Source organism: Amblyomma mixtum, chromosome 3 (genome assembly GCF_055824585.1).
Source record: "Amblyomma mixtum isolate Tamu chromosome 3, ASM5582458v1, whole genome shotgun sequence".
Taxonomy (NCBI): domain Eukaryota; kingdom Metazoa; phylum Arthropoda; class Arachnida; order Ixodida; family Ixodidae; genus Amblyomma; species Amblyomma mixtum.
In genome coordinates this window covers 247367090-247384050 of record NC_143014.1, presented here as the reverse complement: position 1 = coordinate 247384050, position 16961 = coordinate 247367090, and the positions used below count along the sequence as shown (strand labels likewise).

The 16961-nt window shown below is 46.4% G+C and overlaps 2 pseudogenes across 2 annotated transcripts; one reads left to right on the top strand and one right to left on the bottom strand.

Annotated features, from left to right (window-relative positions):
- Positions 1–466: 466 nt before the first annotated feature.
- LOC149354273 (uncharacterized) lies at positions 467–13109 on the top strand (annotated as a pseudogene). Its single transcript, XR_016289336.1, has 4 exons — positions 467–784; positions 1915–2038; positions 10322–10713; positions 11214–13109. The product of XR_016289336.1 is annotated as an uncharacterized LOC149354273 (transcript).
- Positions 13110–13780: 671 nt separating this feature from the next.
- On the bottom strand, positions 13781–16574 carry LOC149354272 (uncharacterized; annotated as a pseudogene). The gene is made up of 3 exons (XR_016289641.1): positions 15752–16574; positions 15448–15674; positions 13781–15319 (listed from the first exon to the last, which is right to left on the bottom strand). The product of XR_016289641.1 is annotated as an uncharacterized LOC149354272 (transcript).
- Between the last annotated feature and the right edge of the window lie 387 nt (positions 16575–16961).

Below are 16961 nucleotides of genomic sequence, written 5' to 3'. Positions count from 1 at the left end.
AAAAAGCAAGTTGGATTTAAATTTGTGAATGCAGAGTGTCATTTTGAGCCAGACATACGCGTGTTTGTTAAAGGTAAGCTGAAGAGATTTTTGAATTCATTAAGATGCTCACGTATGGATGTGGGAACCTTAAAAATCATGCGGGTGAAATTTTCTTGCAGATTAATCACTTAGGAGCGACGTAAATCGCCGTTTAAAATTGCGCGGTAGCTCCGCCCCCCGCTGTCCGCCGAGCGCTGCTGATGACACTGACGATGCGAGCCGAAACCGGAAACCGTGGGGTGGTGACGTAAACCTTGGTGTTCCGTCGCCTCGCAGCCTCCGCGACCGTGCTTGTTTCTGCGTGCGTGTCATCGTAAGCTGCTTCGATCTGCCGTGTGTTTGTGTATTTGTGCGTTTTTATGTTTGTGGTGACGTACAGAAACGTTTGCAGCATCGAGTGAAGCGGTGGACCATCATACCGGCGTTCTGCGCAGCCTTCGGCTGCACTAACACCAGCGGCCGCGACGATGTGGTCTTTCATTATTTCGCGCAAAATAAGAAGCTTTCCGCGAGGTGGGTCGCTGCTGTGAAGCGAAGGGATTTCAAGCCGTCAAAGACTACAGTGCTATGCTCTGAACACTTTCGTGATGAAGACTATAACCAGAGCCTGTCGATAATGCGTTCATTGGGCCTGTCAACAAAGTCAGCTCGACTGAAACCCGGCGCAATACCGTCTGTCTTCGCGCACAGGAGCTCGTCACCGCCACCGAGGCCAGCTTTCGCGAAAAGGAGGAAGCTCAAGGTAAGTATTTGTGTATTAACTCTATGAGAATTTGACTGCGCGAACCGGTGTTGTGTGTAGTGTGTGGCGCGTAATTTCGTGGATGCAAGACTTTCGGTAGTAGTGAGATGAACGGCGCTGGAATGAGAACGGCAGGACGGCAGCAAACTGCAGCTTACAAAATAAGTGCTTAGCTGTTATGCATCTGATATAAGTGCTTAGCTGTATGAGATGCATCATGCATCTCGTACAGCATTACTCATATCAGAGCTCGGCCCTAAATTTTTTGGAAGAATAAAAATCTTAAACTGCTACTAATACTGCAAGAGGTGGAGCGACGCGAAGTGCTCCTCACAACCGGAGACTGCGCGCCGCGCGTGAGCAGAGAACTTCGTTCGGTAAGCGAGCACGTGAAAAGACGTTATATGCAGAATCTTTAATCAATTACATTTGAGCTCACATATTCTAGGATTCATGCGTAGCCCTCAGTGGCGAGAACATAGGGAGTAGTACGGGGCACATTTTTCTTCGTGCTCGGAGCGCCGAGAAAACTGTTTGCAGATGTTTCTGGTATACGGGCGCGCGGCGTTTCGTTTTCAGTTTGGTTTCGCCTGGGGCCTGGCTGATAGCCGCCTCCTCAGCGCGAAATGTGCGCAGTCATGGCGCTTGCAGTCTGGCCCCAAAGCGTCCACTTTTTTTTTAGCGATCTACGTCGGACGCGGCCGCTAGCGCTGTGTTAGCGCTTGAAGTTGCCTGTCAGGGTGTAAGTTTTTAAAGCGATCTTTTTTGCTTGGCTATAGTATATATAGGAGGTGCTCCAAATCTGCAAATACAACATAATATGAAAATAAAAATTTAATTAAGATATGCAGTTTAGTGAGCTAATGGAAGCCTTCTGCCTATTTCTGGTGTCTGCCTTATCCCCCAATATAGCCCCAGGGATAAAATTAATACAATGTTAGTTACCCGTTTTTAAAAATAAATTTTGGACCTTCTAAATAAACACCTGGTATATAATAAATGATCTCACTTTTCACGGAGCTCGCCAATCAACAAAATGGTTTATGAAATAAACCAGAAGATTTTACTCATACTGAAGCACACTTTTGTTCTGTTTGCAACAATAACATCATATGGCTTATGCCTTTCAGGTTCTTGCCGAACTGCTGCAAGATCAAGACTGCACACCAGACGATAGTGCTAATCAAGAGTGCATGGAAAATAACATCACACCTGGAGGCTGCACACCAGACAGTCAAGAATGCACACCAAACAGCAATACAATCATGACTGTGCAACAAGTCGAATGCCACTGGCAGATGCTGCTGAGAACCCTGCATCGAACTTTTCTAAAAGTGATGACAAGGCTCACAAGTCTGTTGAAGTTCTAATGCAGCAAATACCAGTAAAGTGTTCTGCCAGGAATACATTTATAATAACACATGTAGTCGTAAAAAATTGCCGAGTGCAACATGGCTTCATACATTAATAATAATATATAATTATGCGCCACGTGTGCTACAGCCAGCCTTGCGATTCGGCCTGCTGGGTTGCAGCACGAGGCCATCGAGTTAGTGAAAAAAAATCACTTCTCGCTTTATCTGAGAACAGCGCGATAAAGGCGACCGCAAACGGATGGAGATATTCCTACAAGGGCTTGCAGTATGAAGCAACTCGCCTAAACAAGGATTTCAATTTACTGCCAGATCCCATCTTGGCACGCAGAACGGAGGGCGCACGTTTGTCACCTCGACGAGTTCTGCCGCAAAGCGCCGCGAACTTCTGTTTTCCACGTGTGTTATGCACCGAGCCTGCACGCAGCGACCATGAAGCGATGCCAGCATAAAATTTGCGTCTAAAAAGAGCCTGATAACTTCTTGCGCATGTGAATGGCCTGTGTGGATTACAAGCAGATTTGCGGCAGCACCGACAAGCGGCAAGACAACAATGCCGACGGTCGCATCCGCTTACATTGCATTAGGAAAATTTCGTGGGGCAGTGCTATACTACATTTGCTCGCTTCAAAATTAATTTATTGTATCACTGAATGAAGTTTGGCTAGAAAAGTATGCTTACCAATGGACATTTCCAACACGTGGAGATGCTGACACTTCGCTTTCGTTCAAGCCAAAAGCACCGCTTGCGCCTGCATCGTTGCTTCCTTGGAGCGGTTTGCTCTTTGCGATTGGTTCGTACATGTTGGGGATGACGCCAAGATCCTCTTGGTAATCTTCGATGTGTTATATCGTGATATAAGCATCAAACCAACAGCCCGAACCACCGCGCGCCGCGCTTCATGTACTACATCGGCGGCGACCGAGCCGGGCTCTCCGAGCCAACGCCAGTGTTTACGTCACGAGGCGCTCAACCAATCACAGGCGGCAACGAGGCGCGCGAGCTGGCCCGAGGCTGCTGCTGCACTTTTCGCCAAAATAAAATGGGTTGCGCTTTCCTTTGCCTAATTTCGATGAGAAATTCGAATTCCGAGGGTGGAAAACTGTAAAGTGCATCTCTTCACTCAATTTTTTTGGGAAACCTTTCAGCATCCCTTTAACATTAGACACAGTCCTTTAGTGAAGTGAAGTTGATTGCAGATTCTTTGCAATGTAGTGAACAAATCAGGGAAAGAGAGGCGGAAGGTATTGCCCGCAACAGTCAATTGCTTGGCCTTCGTTTAATTCTTCTTTCCGTTGACAGCTCCTCTTATACTGCATCCAAGCTTCCGCATTCTTACCTATTACAACTTATCTACGCTCATATATCGTTTAATAAAATATCGAGTGTCTCGTTTATGAGATCCATATGAAGGAAGCCAACTGTCTGGCTCGTTGGCTTAATTCATTTGTACAATAATAGGCGGCAAGCAGAGCCCATATGTAGTTCTCAACGAATTAGGAGCGACGTATGTGTGGAAAATGAAAATTCAGCGCGACTAGCAAGTTGGGTGCGGAGAAGATATACTGGAAAGCTGTTAAGAAGCTGGTATGTGGGAGCAGGTTTTCTTATGTAGCTGTTGTCAGCTGTCTCCGAGGGCCTGACCCAGCAGGAAAGGCAGATCGCCGAGTCGGAGGGCGGCAGTGGTACATGAAACTGTTTGCCTTTGGTTTTGGTTTAAGGGGCATCCCAAAGCGGCTCAGGCTATGAGGGGCGCCGTAGTGGAAGGCTTTGGAAAGTTACATCATCTGGGGTACTTTACCGTGCACTGACATTGCACAGTACACGCGGTTCTAGCATTTCGCCTATATCGAAATGCGACCTCCGCGGCCGGAATCGAACCTGCGTCTTTGGGGTGAGAACCCGAGCGCCATAACCACCAAGCTACTGCGCCGGCTTGACGTGAAGCTTACCCGAGGTTTTTCATCGCCTCAAGAGAGTTTCAGGTAGCAATGGAGCCTCTCTGCTGTTTTCTGCGCCAAATAAATTGGCTAAGCTGTGCTCCCGCATATGTGGTGAAAGCTGACGTTTATGCCAATTCTGGCACGAGATATCCTACATCCCATTTTCACTCAGTGAGGGTGTACGCCCTCCAACCTCCAACTTTCGCGTGGAAAAACAGATATCAGACACACAGGGCGCTCACTAAACGAGACACTCTGGGAACATGCGCAAAAAGAAAATAACAGTGTTGTCGAAGGAGAAAAATCATGTGCCTTACGTTAATTACGGTCGCAGTTGTGCACCAGGGCTCAATCAGACTTCAATTTTCGGCAGAAGTAAAAACAAAAGGCGCGGGTGGCCGTCGAGGCTTATCACCAAAAGAAGAAAAGCAGATGACTGTATCGGCGATACTTCCTTGTCTTTATACATAGCCGCATATAAGTTCTTGTGCAGGCTGCTGTGGTAACTTCCTCTGGAACGACATATGTATTTTTTTTTCCTATGCTTGCACATGTAAGACCAGTGGTTATATGTATACGTTGCTACAGGAGGAATAAAGCAGTTGTTAGTGCAGCGCTTCTACTTGTCTCTCCTTTGCGGGTCGCCTTGGGGTTGGGCTTACCTTTCCAGAAAGGTTTTTGTGTGGGCTTGTCGGCACATTGTTCTAACTGAAGGCATAGCGCACGAAAGACGGGACTAAGGCAGAGACAAACACAGCGCTGACTTGCGACTAAAAGGGTTTACTGTTCGCACGCAATAAATAGGCGAAAAGGAGCACAATCAAAAGATACAGCAGCATCAGTGATGATCGTCAAAAAAAAAAAAAACAAACACGCAATGGCAGCTTAGCGTACTCAACTATTAAGATAGTCAATTTCTTTTTGTGTTAGCGCGACGGAAGGCTTGCTGACGCAATTGTCAAGACCCCGGTGAATTAAAAGAGCTTCAACGATTTCCAGTGTACGTTGGTCCTTATCTTTATACAGTATTGAAGTACCGCTTAAAAAAGGGGTGCATTTAAAAGAAAGCCAGTGTAGAGCTAGATTGCTTTTGGGGGATGGTTTTAGGGAGCGTTTATGTTCAATTAGGTGATCATTGAGGCAACGGCCTGTTTGAACAATATAGCACCGCCCACAGGATAACTCTTTCTTATACAGAACATTTTTACGGCACTGCACATATGATGAATCGTGACTTTTTTGACATTCGGCAGGTGGAGGTCCTTCACGGTTGACGGTTTTACAGAAGCACTACAGTTTGGGGCAGAAAAGAGGACTCTGACCCCGGATTTTCCAACAATTCTTTTCAGGCTATGTAATACCTTGTGCACATAAGGTATCACCGCGAAGTTTCGGTTATCTGCAACAAGAAAACTCGTTGTTTTTGTCTGAATTAGGCAACAATCTTCTCCGCTACAGCACGCAGGATGTGGTTTGGAAAGCCGCCATTTTCAGCCTCATGATCTGGCATCTGAAGCTAGATTGCATTTCATGAGAACATGACCTGGAAATGGCATTTTTTAGGGCTGCTGTCACGACGCCTAGTTTTACTATTTTTGAATGAGAGGATGAGTATGATAAAATCCCTTTTTGTGCTCGGGGTGCGTAGTGCCAGCATACCCCTTCGTCGCACTCCATTATCTGTGGGTCCAGAAAGCGTATGCCGTCATGATCCGAAACTTCCATCGTTAGTTGAAATGGTTTTAGATTAGATCTGAATAAAGTGAGTATAATACTGGCTTGCTTTGCAACACTGTGGCCACTTCTTAATCTGAAAATCAGCTGAAAGTCATTAACGTATCGGAACACACGTACCACTGAGGATCGAAGTAAGGCATGGTGTAGCTTTTGGTCCAAGGAAGCTAGTAGACAGTCACTGAAGAATTGAGCGAGGCCCGAGCCTATACAGACGCCCTCCTTCTGGATAAAGTAGCTGCCGTTGAATGACACGACCGTCGAGCGCAGATATAGATCTAGTAGATTAAGGAGGCTGGCAACCTCAATTCCACAGTGGTTTTGGAATTTGGTGGCACCGTACAAGTCAATTGCTCTACCCACGGCGGTGTGCACGGCGTCTTGAGGGACGGAGTAGAACATGTCCTTGATGTCAACAGACAAGGCGCTGACATTTTTTAAAGGTTTCTCCTGAAAAAAATCAGACACAGCTGCTGGGCGGCGTAAAAGGAAAGGGTTATTGATGGTTAGTTCCGAAAAAACAGTTTTTCAGGTAGGACCCGAGGGCAAGTTGCCAAGTACTCTTTTCGGTTATAATGGAATGGAAAGGACATTCTTTCTTGCGGGTTTTGGCTGAGAGAAGCATTGCAAGCTCAAGCCGGTGCTTTTCTTCACACTGTTCGCCAACTTGTCCAAGCCAAGCCTTTCACACCTGAGCAGTGCTTCCTTTCTTGCCTTATTCGGACAGAATTTATTTAGAAGAAGAAATTCCTCTTCTGTCTCTGCCTCAGTCCCGTCTTTCGTGCGCTGTGCCTTCAGTTTACTTTTTCGCCTAAAGAATACCATTCACTAACTAGCCGTAACCGAAGTTTTATTGACCGTTTGTTTTAGAGTGATTATACAGTATTTTATTTTCGCTGATTTTATTTTCCTAGTTTACCGCTTACTCTTCAAAGTATACTTCTTGAAATCATTAGCGAGAGTAAGATGAGAGTAACACGGAAAAGCTTCTTGCATCAAAACGCTTAAATTTTTTTCAGGCGCCTGCCTACCATTCAACATCATCATCATGAGCCTGACTACGCCCACTGCAGGGCAAAGGCTAATACGCCTGCAATTTGCCAGGTGCGGCCCCCGTATCCCTGCAAACTTCTTAAACTGATCTACCCACCTAACATTCTGCCGCCCGTGTTACGCCTGCCTTCTCTTGGAATGCACTCCATTACCCTAAAGAACGAGCGGTTATCTTGTTATCTTGCCTTCACAACACATGCCCTGCCTCTTAATTTTAACTAGGATGTCATTAACCCGCGTCTGTTTCCTCACCCACTCTGCCAACTTCTAGTCTCCTAACGTTACACCTACCATTTTTATCTTCGTAGCCCGCTGCGTGGTCCTTTACTCAAGCTGAAACCTTTTGGTTAGCCTCCATGTTTCTGCCCTGTAGGTGAGTACCGGTAAGATACAGCTGTTGTTTACTTTTCTCTTGAGACATAAACTGCCATTCATGACATGAGAGAACCTACCATTACCGCTCCACCCCATTAACACCATTACATTAACCAAACCCCAAGCTCTCTTTCCTTTTATTTTGGCAACAAGCTGCAAATTTCTTCAACACGTACTTTTTCTTGGCTTTTTTTTACACTGAACACTATTCTCTTTACGATCATTATATATCCTCCGCCTAATACAGTGCGACTGGCGTTGCTTAGACATTTCGTCAGTAGCTTAGTTTCTATAGGAGGCATTTCAATTATCTATTCATTCATACAAGGGATTTATCAGCAGCTAAACTCATTTCTTTATTGTGAAATGTTTTTGGAGACGGCCGATCACCTGTGTTCTTGCATTTTACGGAGCAAAAGGTGCGCGACAAATTATAATCGCGGTCAGTCGAAGCTCTTGCCTCACGTAAGCTCTCAACGATACCAGAAAACAACAGTTTTGTAGTGGGGTGTTCATAGAGGTGAAAAAACTGTCCGGGGAACTCATTTATGCGAGCTTCCTGGCTACCCCTAGGAAGTGAAGCACTCGAGCGACTGCTGTGTGATTCAGATCACATGAAGAGGCTGGTGGTAAAGTAAAGACTTGCTTCGCTGCTTGTCCTGAAAGGTATAAGGCTAGACATTTTGGGGTAAACAATGAACGCAGGACTGACGAACTTCTAGAGAAGATATGAGGACAAACGTTTGACACAATCGGCATCTGGCGACATAACATCCGCAGCAGACAGCGCTCGAGCGTTCGCAAGAGGGCATGCATGCGGAAGAAGGGTAGTCTCGCCATACGCCCACTATATATACCCCTTGGTGGGCTGGGCAGTGCGTCCGGTTGGAATACGCCACTTTCTTCACATTACCACGGTTTCCCTGCGAGCACATGCATTCACGGAGAGCACTACAACCATTGCTTTGGCTTCGTCCTTGGAGAAAAAGCGAAAGGCGCGAATTACCAAAAAAAATTACCTGGTGCGAATTTCAGATGTAGCTGCTGGCTAAACCCTGCCTCACATTGGTGTTGCTGATAAATTAGGCCGATAAGCGTACAGCTTTACCTCAGAAATTACCATCAACTTTGAGATTCTGCCGTTAAACAAGCACGCCTAGCCGAACGGGCTGTCCTAGAACTGTCCCTGAATCGCCAGTGTGGCACCAGCGTCGTTCTTCAGTTTTCGGCATCCGGTGCCCTGCGCTTCGTGTACGCGAATTTCCTGATCCTCTCTCCGTTTTCTCGCCTTCTCAGCATAGCGAGCGTGCAGAGGAGGGTCCGCTCCCGTCTGAAGCTTTCGCTCCGCTTCATGGGCGCGAAACTTCGGATCTTCACCCGATCCTAACGACATTCGCGAGGTTCTTATTCGACTCCTGCATCGGTTCCCCATCTTCTGGACAACAGAAGTAAGCGACTCAAAAACGGTGCGCTCACGAACCTCGCAGCCCGACCAACCAGTTAGGTAATGCTGACTTCATTAAGCCTGAGGCTTCTTCGCACGACGGAAATACTTCAAGTCCCCCAAAGAGCTTTAGAGCTCTAAAAGAGTTCTTAGCTGACACAAAAAGATGAAAACAATTCTACTCATACCGCAAAAATATAGAACTGAGGGTGGAAAGTAACGTCAAATTGCGCCTTTGGCGAATGTGGCGCCCTTTAAATGTTGTAAAAGAATACTTAGTCTCATACATTTTTCATCACGCGCTTCCTGTTGACAGAAACAAAAAGTGCCACTCAAAAAGAGTAGCGTTCTTCCATAGCATTTTCTCGGAAAAAAATAAAGAATACAAGATGTGCAAAACCGCCTCTCTCTCATTATTGTTTTTTCGCTTAACTTGACTGGAATTTCTCTTCTCATATGAAAAACCAGTGATAAGCAAAATTCATACGCATTTCTTTTGTGACAATATAAAAATATAGCCTCTACATGTCCGATTATTTTTAAACCTTGACCCCTTCCTTGCCGTTGTTCTCCGGAAAGGTTAGCACTGTTCTGCCGCGAGTGAGGGCGTTGAGCGGTGCCCCTTCTGTGTGCCGTAGCCGCTCTCTGATCTTTAAGAGCGACGAAGTGCTTTCTAAAAAAAATTTTTTCTAACTGTAGAGCGCCTCGGCAGCCTGACAGCGCCATATATTGAGAGAAGCCGCGCCCAGCAATGGAAAACCCCCCAGAAGGACGGTTGTCGCAGCCCTAGCGACAGCGCGCTGGCCGACAGGCGCGGGCGCTATGCGGGAGCCGATTGTTCTCTGGGACCGATCACGTTCCGGAATCCGGTCTGTTACACGTACATTTCCGTCACGTGTATAGCACGCGCATGCACGGCGCGCCATCCCAAAGAAAACTGAGCCATAGGCGCGGTGCGCAGACGGCATCCGGTCTCACGATGCTGGATCCCAGCCACTGGCCTATTGGCTGTCGAGCAGACTCCACGTGTTGCTGCCGGCACGACGCACCAATCAGGGCCTCGCAGCCTGAAGGGAGTGACGCGAAGGCGTAGCAAGAAGGCGCGCGTGGCGTTCTGTATTGAACCAGCGCCCCTACGTACCTTGATGCCTGTTGCGAAAGGGCGTGGAAGAGGTTGGAAGCATTGACCAATGGCTGCCCATATCTTTTGCACAGTAGTCCGCAATGAACAACATTTCAAAACAGGGGTTTCACAGAAAAGTGAAAATGAATTTAAAGCGTTTCCAGAAGAATTGGCCTTTCACGGTAGAAAACAAAATCCTTGGCAAAAGAGCCCGAAAGAAGCCGGACAAGACACGCGCCCTTCCTAAAAATCTGAAAGGATAACGTACAAATTAAACGCATTGGGGGCCGAATAGGTATTTTCTCGCCCTTTCTCACGAAAGGGGGAAGAGGTTGTAGGAGAAACGGTTAGAGCTGCAGAGGGGCAGTGAAGGGACCGCGCGCATTTTACCTTTTACCTTGCACGTGTCGTCACTTCCGGCCATATGAGGCGCTTGCGGCCATGCTGCCGAACCATTCCTCCGTCCGCATGCGTCCGCTCCGTAGACCCGTGACACCGGACCGCTCCCGAGACGCTTTGGACTATTCCTACATATCCGGACGCGACGCCTCCTCCTCAGAGGAATGAGCCGTTCAATGCGAGCTATGTCTCTGAACTTGTTGGATCGGCGGGCGTACGCTATGAAGAAAAAGTGCAAATGTGCGACGGTAGAGATCCGTACACGCTGCGACTGGGTGTTGATACAACGATGGAGGCTGGTGTGTTCCCTGAAGTGACTCGCGGGGACATCGTGAACTATTTAGTGTACTGCTCTAGTTTTGTGACATTAGAAGAAATGAAAGCATTTAAATCATTAGAGGCGCATAACTATTTCACCAGCGGGTGGGTGAGAAGCCTATCTGCGGTGCGCCTACAAGACGAAAAGGTGCTTCTGCTCGGAGAAGTAAGCTCAAGGAACTTTTTTGGCATGTCTCTCAGTGAACATACGCAAAAAAAAGACAGTTGAAATTTATGCAAATGAAAAATAAACCGTGCTTCTGCCTATGGCGGCAGCGCTTAGTGAGAGGAAAACTTCAAAACATCCGTGTAGGGAAATTTACGGAGCACGGCGATTAGTAGAAATTTCACTTCAAAAATGCAGTAATGAAGATAAACTATCCCTGTCCGCTTACAATGCTGGAGCACTGGAAACTTGTTCTGTCCGAGACTTAGTGAGAGGAAAATTTCAAGACGTCCTAGTAGGAAAATTAACGGAGCATGGCGATTAGCAGAAATTTCACTGCAAAAATGCAGTAATGAAGATAAACTATGCCTGTCCACTTACAATGCCGGAGCACTGGAAACTTGTTCTGTCCGAGACCACTTTGTGGGGTGTGCATATGCTCATTTTGTGCAAACAAAAAAAAGTGCACTGTTATGTACAACTTCATAATATTTTCGCAGGTCAACCATTCCCAAAGGCTCAGCGACCACCCACTTAAAGCCTGGATATTATGCAAGACAAATGGCACTGTGCTTGTTGCTCATTGCACCTGCATGGCAGGTACAGGTGGAAGTGCTCGCATGTTGGAGCTTGTCTCTTTGCTGCGGAAACTGGAGTGCGCATGAGAAACTCAGTTTCATGCACCCAGAAAAAGAATATCTGGCTGCCAGCCTATGTTGAAAAGGTGCAGTTTAAACGGCTGAGAGACATAAACTTCACTTCATCGAGGGGGCGCAAATAGCAGATCGATGGCACACGCGCTGAAGGCCAGCAGAAGAAGAGGAGGTTGGAAATCCCAGAAACTTCTGCAGAGGAGTTGAGTGCACTTTATAAAGACATCGGAAAAGATGGTGCAGTACCAGCGCTTTTCTCTGTGCTTGAGGATAGATGCGATGTGTTCCAGGAACCAATTAAAAAGCCAGCAGCACACCTAAGAAATCTCTTCATTGACGATGCGTTAGGCGACAGCTACGAGGTGCTCGTGAACAAAGCAAAGGATTTCATGTCTATTTTCAGCATTTCAGAGGACACCGTTAAGGAAGTAGAGTCTTTAACGAAGCAGGAGAGTGACTCTCCACAACGGTTCCTTCGCAGAGCAGGAAGAATAGCTGCTTCTTTTATGAAGAAAGCATGCCACACGAAAGTAGCAAATCCTAGTGTGTCCCTAATCAAAGAGATTTGCTACCCAGAAGCCCAAACTATGAAGGTGCCAGCTATCATGTGGGGTAGGAGTCATGAGGCGGATGCCTTAGCGGCTTACGCACGTAGTGAAAGCACAAAACATGAAAATTTGAAACTGTCTAAGTCAGGCCTGCACCTCAGCACTAGGTACCCTTTTCCTGGGGCTACACCAGATGCTCTGGTCTCATGTAGCTGCTGCCGAAAAGGTGTGGCAGAGTTCAAATGCCCATACGTGCTTATGAATGCAACTGCATTCACTGATGAAAACACGTGCCTGACTGAAGTCAATGGAATCATGCAGCTTCAGAAAACACACGCATATTATTATCACGTTTAGACACAGATGGCTGTGTGCCAAGTGAAGTATTGTGATTTTGTAGTTTGGGCACCGAGTCTTGTTCACATCGAACGCATCAAGTTGGATGAATATTTCTGTGGAAATATTTTCTCAATTTCAGAGAGGTTTTTTGTGAACGCAGTGCTCCCCGAACTGTATGCCAAGTATTTCACCAGGCAGAAGAACAGTGTTGGAACAACTGCAATGCGTGAACAAGTGCATTGTTGTTGCAATGGACCAGAGACTGGCAAAATGGTTGCTTGCGAAAGTGAAGCCTGCATATACAAATGGTTCCATTTATCTCGTGTTGGACTAACACGAGCACCTAAAACAAAGCAGTGGTACTGCCCACAGTGCAGAGAAAGCAACGAGAAGCAGTGTGCTTAATTTTGGTTTTCTTGCATACGGTAGTTGTGGTGGCAGAGGCTTCAGTGTGCTTCAGACTGTTGTCCAACTTTTATGCGTCTCTACAGCGGATGTTTAGTTGCCTTGACATCCTAACTTTATCTAAATTGTTTTTTTTCTAACCTTATTGTGCGTTACTCACGACAGTATTATTCGTCAGTAGCTATTGTTTCATTTCTTGCTTCCTAACTTTAAAACTTGTCTGCATTTTCGTTACTGTGGTTGTTTTGTTTGCCGAAATATGCGACTTGCTCCTGTTTTGTCATTTTCTTTAGTGTTTGTAAAATGCATATTGCCTTGCTGGACTACGATTGCCTTTGTGTTCACATATACTTGCACTGTGTTATTTTCGTGTATATGATGCCCCTCTCCTGCGACGGCCTCAAATGTGAGGCTAGCAGTATGTTCAAATAAAAAAGCCTTTTCCTCTGTAGTGCATATGTGTACTGCTATCACAAGAGCTCAGTGTATTATAACCTGTGGCCAGTTACACTTCCCATGTGTTGCTTTGTTTGGGAAATACTGTCTGTCTGGGTTTATGGAGCTGTTGATAAATCAGTGTAAAGCTAACCACACCAGTACCATACAACAGCTGCTGTCTATAAGTGTTATGAAACTGCAGCCAAAACAAGCAAAAATGAAGCTTCGCAGCCTTTCACTTCCTGCCATTAAAGAGCTGCCCACTGATTCTGCAACTCCATGTATAGTACGAACAGTGCAGGTATGACGCATTAACACATGATGTTTGCTTTGGACTTTGAAAATTGTTCTTGACAGTACAACCTGTCATATCCTGAAGCGTCCTTTAACGTGCACTGAACAGCACACAGGGTTTTTTAGCTTATTAGCCATGTCAATCACTGCCACCCAATATTCTTGACAGTACAACTTGTCGTATCCAAAAGTGTTCTTTAACGTGCACTGAACAGCACACGGGAATTTTTAGTGTTAGCCATGCCATCCACTGGCGTCAAACTTTTCAGTTGACCCCAAGTCAGTGTAATAAAAAGCTTTGAAGTCTTGCACCAGCTTAGCTACCACTCTGAGTAGAACCTGTTGTACTCATAGAAGTTTTCACATATGAACTGTTCACACATGTCAATGTTTGACGATGAAGTGGTTTATTACAAATCTAAAAATGCAAATACAAAAGGAAAGGATACTTGTTGGTCATGGCAACTGTTAAAATTAATTCTAAACACCTGATATGCAGCTGACAAAAATATAAGGACAGGGAAGTACCACATATACCACCAGTAATTGGTATATGCATTCCTCACACAAAGTGCAAACCATACCAAACCAGAGCACTACAGTGTGCTCTACTTGCTTATGCCCACACCTGTAAAAGTAGGTACAGTGTAACAAAAGTTTGTAGGATGCCAAATTGCCGAAAAAATTTACTTTTGTGTATTCAGGCAAAAAGCATGAGGGGCCATGTATGCTCCATTCCATGAAAAAATACCATTTGATTGACTAGTGAGAGGAGGCACAAATAAATTATTTTCTGCTCATCTGCATCCCATAAACTTCTTCAATTACCACATTCTTGCACTCGTGCATAAATCACCAGTCATGGTGGACACCCATCAACAGATTCGGACACATTCCCTTTGCTCGGTTCCTTCAATGCTGCGACAACAGAAGGGAATAAATTGGACAGTGCACAGCACACGGTCACAATTTTGTCGAGTGGAGTGATGCTGTCACCTTGTCGACATGTCACATAGTCGATCGGAATGACACACTTCAGCAACAGAAACTTGTTTCTTATGAGTCAAATTACTATTTCCACGTGAATGCGTACATTAGCAAGCTTCCTTGTACTTTCCACTTCTGCAGCCGACAGCTGTTTCTTCCCTTTTGTGTATGCTGGCAGATGTAGCCGGGCACAGTAGAAACCAACACTGTCTGCTATGTTAAACCCTCGATCTGCTAGAACGACGTCTCCAGGGAGTAAGTTGTCTAGGAGCCCGCAGTGTTCCGTGATATGTTTGTCACTTACTCGGACTCCCCAGCCCTCCTAGATGAACGTAACAATACCCTGTGGGGCAATTCCTATCAAGTACTTTGCAGTGTTGCTGCCCTTATAAGTCGACCAGGTTTCACTCCTCGGAAAGTATGACGACGGCCTCTCAATCTTGATCTCAGAACAGTCTACGATGACGGCCACATCACTGCTGAATGAATCATAAAATGTTAGCGGCATGGTGCGCTGCAGCGCACTTCGTTCAGGCCACCTAACTTGAGACTTCAAGCGGCAGTAAGCTACATGAAGCCACTTCTTGAAAATGCGCGAGACAGTAGATTCAGACACATTGAATCTGAAGGCAAGGTCAGCATTTTGAATACTTAGCTTGATCTTCATTAGGAAAAGCACGAATTCTTGAAACTTTGCCAGGCTGTTGTTCACACTATGTGAAACAAATGGTTCTAGCATTTTGAAAATTGCAAGAAGCATCGTGAAACTTGTCATCCCTGTGTAGAACACTACCTTGGGCTCTGAACTTCTCAATGATTCTTCTGTCATCTCAAGCTGCACCTTTTCGGAACGTCCAGTGTACAAGCAATCGTTGAGTCTGATGCATTCCTGTTCCAATGCCCCAATGTCGCTCAAGCCCATATCTGTCTGCACATAAACACCTGGAAGAGAACGTTCATCGTTTAGCGGTCGTGTGAACGAAGGAGTTGGCAAAGGGCCAGACTGTAGGACGACCACGTAATTATTTCTTAAGGTAAGGCTATGAAGGCATGGTGCAAGGCCGACTCACCTGTTTCTTCTTCTCCGGCGTCGACCTCCTCAGCCTGCTGCGGCGATGGGGGAACATTCGGCATGGCTCTTCGGACCCAGTCATCTCGGTCTCGGCACGTCGTTTTCGCTGCCGCCGTTGCTGGCTGCGCTCGTGGCGATCCGAGCCGACTCGCCTAGTTTTGTAGCCGAGCTGCAATGACGGGGCCCAGTCTGGGTTCGTGTTTACAAACAAATCGGCCGGCGCCCCTGCAATTCAAAATCAGGGTGTAGTCCTTGCTTCCCAAGTTTTCGCTAACATTTAGTTCATGACACAAGCCACTTACCTGTTATGAAGTGCGCTCCGCACACACGTAAGTTGGGGTTGTCCGGGTCCAAATCGGCTCGCTTAATAAGTGACAACCACAATGTGCGCCGATTTGTACTAAGCGCCTTTGAACGCTCGCACTTGTCTGCTATGATCCTCGGAATTCGGTAGAAATTTCTGTTCGTCGGCTTCTTCTTCTCCTTGAGCTATCGCTACGGTTTGAGCAACCTACTACAGCGCACAAAACCATACTGAAGCTGTGGAGAGACGCAGACAAAAACGACGCGCGATGACAAATGCTTCCACGCCGGCAGTATGCTAGAAGCGGATAGGCGGCGGTGGTTCGGCAGCATGGCCGACTAGCAGCCGACGGCCACCGGATGTGACGTCGGTGCAAGCTATGTATTATTTTCTAAACATTATACCATGTTTTCGAAGTTTTAAATGCCTAAAAATGGCCATGAGGGTTTCTTGGACGCTGCAATACTTTTTATTTTCCCGTTTCCTTATATACCAATGTAATGCGGTCTTGCTCCGTGCTTATTTCCAAGTAAGAGGAGGCCCCTATGCAGCCTTTGGCTCTGGGACCTTCTCTATATAGCTTTTTGGTAACCTACGAATCAATTTCAAGTTTCAAATTTTCAAAGAGAGTTTTCCCGTAATTTCAGGTGGAATTCGCCAGGTAACATCGCTGATATTTACTTGAGCTTGACATTACTTAGTGTTGATTAGAACCACAATCCAGCCTACCAACGACAAGTTGTAACTCTGGCGTGCGATTCTGTTGTTTGGCTAATGCGGATGATTTTGCATTGTTAGGTCGCGTCACTAGACACTCTCCGTCGAACGTGACCCTGTCGTTTCTGCGACGCACCAGCCGTCCAGTACAGGCGAGAAAACCGAGGCGGCGACGGCTCGTCCGTCGTCTTAGTGGAAGGCCTACTGCTTGCGCGACGACGTTAGCGAAATAGTGATTTAGCATATTGAAAGTAGAATAAGAGAGGACACTCCCTTAGACCCTAGAGGCCCGGTCGATTCTAGCCCCCCTAGCCGTTAGTGTGAGCAACTTGCCCACAATTCCTGTTTCGGTTTCACTAGCGCGAATTTCGGATTGCTCGCGTGCCGCTCAAACCTTTTTTAAAACACCCACCGGTTGATGAAGCAACTTGCCCACAATTCCTGTTTTGGTTTCATTGGAGCGTATTTCAGATTGTTTACGCGGTGGCCAA